Source organism: Triticum aestivum, chromosome 2B (assembly GCF_018294505.1).
Source record: "Triticum aestivum cultivar Chinese Spring chromosome 2B, IWGSC CS RefSeq v2.1, whole genome shotgun sequence".
NCBI classification, from domain to species: domain Eukaryota; kingdom Viridiplantae; phylum Streptophyta; class Magnoliopsida; order Poales; family Poaceae; genus Triticum; species Triticum aestivum.
In genome coordinates this window covers 280,960,368-280,966,982 of record NC_057798.1, presented here as the reverse complement: position 1 = coordinate 280,966,982, position 6,615 = coordinate 280,960,368, and the positions used below count along the sequence as shown (strand labels likewise).

Here is a 6,615-nt window from a genome sequence, read left to right as displayed (position 1 = left end):
CTCCGGCGAGGCCCCCACCGACAAGGCATCCCCTACTCCTCTCTTCATCTCTCTTCACCTCTGCTCGTCGGCCCTTCCCTTCCTGCCCCCCGACGCCCCCGTGTGATGGACCACGGGTCGGCGCTGGGCGGAGGAGGAAGCACGCCGGGGATCTGCATCTGGTGGATGGGAACAGCTGCAACCGGTCTCGTCGGGAGCTGCAACCGGTGGACAGAGGAGCTGCGACGGGTGGGTGACCACGACCACGGGCAAGCAACGGGGTGGATGGCCGTGCCCCGACAAGTGCTACAACCACGGCGACTAGATGTTCGAACCAGCGCCTAATTGTGCTACTACAGGCGTTTTGATTTGATGGAACCATCATCGTTCAATTTTTAGTTTTTTGCTACCACCGTAATATGTATTTGCTGGAACCATCAACATTTTTTGCTACCATCATTTTTTTGGTTTTGTTGGAATCATGCCCAATTTACTCTATTTGCTACCACCATAATATTTTTTTGCTGGAACAATCAACATTTTTTGCTACCACTGTTTTATTTGGTTTTGTTGGTACAACGCCAAAATTTTGCATTTTTGCTACCACATGCCTTTAGATTTGCTGGAACGAGCTTCATTTTTTGCTACAACCGGCATCTTTGATTTTTGCTTAAACAACGTTCATTTTTTCACCCGCAAAAAAAAAACGTTCATTTTTCCAATTTTTGATACCAGCGTTTTCAAGTTTGCTGGAAGCAGAGCATTTTTTTTGCTACAACCGTTGTTTTGGATGCGAACCACGGCGTCCTCCCCATTGTCGACGGCGGACGCTGGGGGGAGGGAGCGACGGTGTCCCGCTGGAGCCGGGCGACGACCGGCGACGAGGGGAAGGCGCCTAACTGCGCTGCGGGGGGAGGGGTCGCGCGAGGCGCGACCTGCTTCGAGGTTTGCAGCCGGCGGGGTGGTCGGCGGGGCGGGAAACTACTCGCAGAGAGGGATCGCGGTGGTGAAAGACGAAGTCAACGAAGGGCGTGGGCCAGCTGGCAAAACAGACGGTCGATGACGCGCTAATCGTGCGGCTGCCGTGCGACCGGCCCAAATTTAGGCCGGGGCACCGGCGCCTATCAGTGCCCTTTTCACTAGCATGTTAATGTGAAAAAACAATCAAAACAGGGCTAATGGTATACTAATCAAGGATGCAACGACTGAAGTGGCAATTGTGCGAATCAAATCTCTAGACTGGCAAATCTGCGAAGCCCCACCAACAAAGTGGCAAAAGTCCAAATATCTCCCCACCGTCGCACCATCTCCCTCCTCCCTCATGACTAGCCGCAGCGCCAGGAGATTGCCGCCCCTCCTCCCTCATCAACAGGCGCAGCACTAGGAGAGTTGCCGCCGACGAGATCCAGCGCCTCGCAAGGTCCTCCGGTCGGCTGTCGTGCCCGCCGCTCCTTCAACCAAATTTGCGCCCTTGATTCCCTCTTCTCTTGCGTCGCGCGGTGCCTGCTGCTCCACCATGTCGCGGTTACCTCGTGGATGACGGGGCCATGGACCGGTCCTTGAAGGAGAGAAGGAAGATGAGGGAGAGAGAAGGAAGGAGAGAGGAAAGAGGAGAGGGAGGTGCAGCGGCGGATGGGAGATAGTTATCGGCCGGCATCAGTCATTCATCCATTCGCATCTCTCCTCCTCTCCTGCTCTCGACCACTAATGTGCCCCTCCTCCTTCCCTTCTCTTCTCACCATCTCCTCATCTTTGGAGCTAGCTGAGTGATCCACATCGAGGAAGATGGGGAAGAAAGAGCCAACACCGCCGATGCCCACGGGCCACTTCAGTCAGGCGCCTTCCATTCTTCCTCCCTTAGGATTTCCAATCCAAGGTTAGTTTTCCTTTGTATCTATATATGCTTGACAAAATGACAAGGCCTTGCAGCTGAAAATAAAATGGAGCCGGCAACAAGGATGATGGGAGAAACAACGGTGGCTGAACAGTAGATACCGGAAGCTGGCCGAGAAAGAGGGAGGCAGTGCGGGGCGGAAGAGGGCATCCATGTGGTATCCGTTTTTGCTCATCTTTAGCTTACAGGTTACTGAATTTTCTCCTCTTTTGTTGGTTCTCTTTGATCAGTAGAACAAGTCGCACAGCACGTGTTTGCATAAATGCTTCTCACATGTGAAGGCTTCTATGTGCAGGTGAGCGTTTTACTAAAATTGTAGCCAGTCCATACTACATGCTCCCTGAGGTATTAAAGCACAACTATGGCCCTGAAATCGATGTCTGGATTGTAGGAGTTATACTTTACATACTTCTTTGTGGTGTGCAAACATTTTTGGAAGGTACTTACTTTCCTTGATTGGACAGAATATATGTTGTGAAGAAATTATAAATCACCTTACAAATTGTTGTGATGTTGTGCAGATTCTGAACAGGGAGTAGCACAAGCAATTATGTGCTCTGTGGTAGATTTCAAAAGCGACCCAAGGCCCAGGGTATCTGAGCCTGCTAAAGACTTTGTTCGGCAGATGCTGGATCGAAATCCAATCACACGGTTTACTGCAACACAAGTATTCAGTGAGCATTATGATATTACCTTTCCCATTGTGTAATAGCATACAGAATGTTTTCTCTCTCTCATAATGGTGAATTCAGTCTTACATTCGGGTATGTCTTTTTTATGCCATAGCCATGGCCAATTGATAATTAACTTGCAAGGTTTTAATAATTGCATCAGACAATTTCACTGTTTATTTTGTGGCATTGTTGATTGCATCAGTAGAACATCCATGGTTACATGATTCTAAAAAGAACACTGACATTTCTCAATATAATCGGTGGTGTCTGTCAGTAGGATCTCCCTAAACATGCGTCATCAAATCCAACCACAAGCTACACGACAAGCTATGATTGAATACCATGTACAAGTATGGGGACAGAGTAGTAAACAACAAATAAAGGATACTAGACGGATATACTGGACGGATGCATGGAGTATGAACTCCTCTTTTTCAGGGGCCACCTTACTCGTGTGCCCTCAGGCTGAGGAGACCTTTCTAAGGTACGTACTACTTCCTTGCTGATTTCAACCAAGAAAGAATGTTATTTCGTTCAATATAATTAGTGGTGTCTGACATTAGGATCTCGTGTTTGATCTACATTTCTTTATTCACTGAATTTGTAGACCACTTGCGAGTCAGTACCTAGGAAAATAAACATTTTTCTACCTCAAATTTGCAGATCAATCCTTGCCTAAATATTTCCCTGGGCCAAATACACTTCTTATCCCAAAGCGATAAACATGCCTACGTTAGCATCACGACACACATAGCACTAGCAAACAGTTCTATATGAAATCCTGGAAGCATTTCATTTCCTCAGCAATTATTTTCTTCAAATCTTTCAACAACAAGCTGACTGTTCATGTCCTTAATTAATCTAAACCTACATCCCTTGTTAAATCTAAAGACATGTTTGCATAATTTTGTGAGTTTTTTCCCATGCTTTATTGATTGTTTTTCCGCTCTTAATCTTTTGTTGTCTATAAGTCACCATATGCAGAAGATAGATATAGTTGTGAAGATAATGAAAGCTTAATAGTTTTGTATGGTGAAGCAACCATTTTAAGGACAGCTGATAAGGAAAATTCAAACAAGGATTAGTAGTCCAGTGTTTGGTTACTATGCAACTATCTTCAGCTTGAGTAAATGCACATTGTTCAGTTCCAAGCCATGTTTTGTAGGCATCTTCCTTTACATTTGCTTTATAAAAATGGTTTGTTGATCTAGCCAAGGGCTTCACTCATTCAATTCACTCTATTTCATTTACTAAGATAAAAATTCAAGTAGCTGCTCTTGCTATGGTCAATGGCTTACACACTGTTTTTATAGTGCACAATGAGCGTTGCAAACCATAAGAAAAACACATTTTCTTGTTCTGTTCAGTGTGCCTTTTTACACCATACTCTGCCAATATATAAATGTTTTATGTCCAATTCATAGACATTCTTGACGCCTAAGTGTGCTTGTGAGTCCCCTACAAAATCAATCTCTCTCTCTCTGTCTCTCTCTCTCTCTCTCCCTCTCTCTCCCTCTCCCTCTCTAATTATCTCGATTTGCCTTTGAGATTGGAGATGCGAGCACTAGCTGTTTGTATAAATGCACAAGGAGTGCTTAGGGGAGGAAGATAGCTTTCAGGTGTACTTTCTTAGCACTAGCAGTACGAGATGCCAAATGTAAGTTAAGAAGCTTATGATTTGTGCCTTTTGTTCTTCACATAAGTGTACATGGAGGATGTGAAAGCGATGACAGAGGAGCTTGCTGTAGCTTCTTGCCTGCTCCGGGAATCCCTTCCCTCCTGACGAAGCACGATGCCATGTCCTAGAGTATGTTCACGCAGTTCTATGTAGAAGGGCCTTTTGTCCTAGAGTATGTTCATGTATGTATATATTCTGACAATTATATGTGACTGATTAATTAACTAAAACTTGAGAGGTGAAAAGGACAAGTGTTTTCAAATGAAGGAATATATTGTACGTGCAGCTAATTACATACAAATATGCATTAGTTCCTAATAGTTGAAAGTTTGGATATTAGGTATATGTTAAAGAGTAGGGATCCTAACTGGGACGTGGTGATTTGGTGCTCGGGCTCAGATGAGCCCGAAATCTGAGCTTTCCGCTGGTGCATTGGGATCGTAGAAAGTCTGACACGCGCGACAGAGTCCAAGCAGGGAAAAATGCGTATACGCGATCTATACAACCTCCTACAGTGTGCTCTTGTGGGCCTTTTTTGTAGCTCGCGGCGTCCATCCGTTAGGAGTGGTCTGTGGGCCGTGGAACAGAACGCTAGAGAAATAGGTCCAGGTCGTTTCGGCAAACCTGAGCTGTCCCAGCTAGCACGGCAGTGGACGGCGACCGAGGAATAGTGAGACCGACCAGGGGTGGGAGGTACCCCGTGCGTATGGCGTGTGCGGCGGCCGCTCTTTCTGATGACGCTGTGGCGATGGAAGCTTACGGGCTGGAATTCCTCCTAGATCCAGTAGAGTAGACCGGTGAGTTCCCCTAAGCCAGCGCGGTCCTAATTTAATTTAACCTAAACTAGTTTAGTTAACAGGGCTGGCCCCACGCGTCAGTGACCCAGGGCGGTCAAACCCTGGTCAACGGGGTCAAACCTAGTTAACCGGGGCTAACCCCATCGGTGACTCGACGCCGGCGAGGCCAGACGCGGCGGCGGGCTGCGGGATTGCGTCTCCGGCGACCAATGGGTGGCGAAGACCATCTGCGAGGAGTTGGTGCTAGCGCGCATCCACTGGTGCCCTCCGTTTCACTGGAGACGGCCTAGATCGACGGTGGCGAGCACTTGGGCGGCAGCCGGAGTTCGGCGGGGAGGGGAGAAGGGGCTACGGTGCACGGCAGGGGCCGGGGTTGGTCGCGTTCGTCTCCTGGGGACGCACTGACCACGATGGCGTACTCGGTGACCCTAGGTATCTTATAGAACCATCTAGTAATCTAGCCATGTTTAGTGTCCCAGTGTGATGATTTTGGCCATCATTCTCGAAAGCATCCCGTGATGCCATTTAGTTAGTAGGCATTCTTATACCTGGTTTTTGAACCCGAGAATCACTCTAGCTACTTCATGTAGATAATGTTTGCTCGTTCCTTCAGGTTATTAGTAAACTTTGTAATAGTCCTTGAGGTTTGTGGTATATCCTTCTTCAAAATACCATGAACTGCTTACGGCGGAAGTTCCTCGCTAATCCCAAAGATCACAACTATTGTGCTCTTGACGAGTTCTCGATTCAATGTTGTGACCCTGCCAGTTCTACCTTTCTGCATGGGATCCGGAAGAAACATGTTGAACCGTTCGACATGCTAATCCATGCATCCACAACTCAGAAAATCATATTGTTCTTTTGGGTCGTCCCTCTTTAGCTGTTTTCTGGGCATCGTCTATCAATTGATAGTCAAGGGTATGCATGCATTCGTTCATCGATGCCTTTTACCCTTGTGGTCCATCAAGCCATTCTATTTAGGAATGACCAGGAAAAACAAACTCCAGTACCTTATCCATTTTTAGGATTTGGACAAAGCAATTGTATTCCGTAGATCAAAATGCTAATCCAACTTTTGTTCTATTCTACCTTGGAGTATTACCAGCTTTATATGAAGAATATCATGGGAATTGCACACCATCCTATGAACCCTTGACGCAGTGATACTTCTTGCCATCATTGTTCATTCCTTAGTTCTCGTGTTATTGTAACCAGATTGGTGACAAGTGAATCATGGTGCGTGAAATCAATACTCCTAGCAACCATGTTGCTTAGTGATTAAATGACGATAATGTCATTCTTAGTATGTTGGTTATGGAATCATCATTCTAAGATTGATCGTGCTACCTAGTCCATTTTCCTGGTGCACCTTCGATCAATGAGTTTGGATTATGTTAATTCCTTGCTCTTCCGATCATATCGTCTTGCCCTGAAAGCAAGATTGTTCTCGAGTTTAGTAACATATCAGTGGTTCGTGATTTTCCGAATATCTTCTCGGAAGTATCACCAGGTTGTCCCCTGACTGTTATGTTGAGCTCGTGATCAAGTTGGTTTCTTATAACCACCCCTTCTCCAAGAATCTGTGTTGGATAC

General features: G+C 46.4%; 1 long non-coding RNA gene across 2 annotated transcripts; it reads left to right on the top strand.

Moving 5' to 3' along the window:
• Positions 1-1,207: 1,207 nt before the first annotated feature.
• Positions 1,208-5,238, top strand: LOC123044748 (uncharacterized). Of its 2 annotated transcripts, XR_006420301.1 has the most exons (4): positions 1,208-2,061; positions 2,169-2,312; positions 2,395-3,031; positions 4,251-5,238. It is a non-coding gene; the product is annotated as an uncharacterized lncRNA (long non-coding RNA). The 2 variants fall into 2 exon arrangements; XR_006420300.1 differs by lacking the exon at positions 4,251-5,238 and having other exon boundaries at positions 1,216-2,061; positions 2,395-3,966.
• The last annotated feature ends 1,377 nt before the right edge of the window (positions 5,239-6,615 follow it).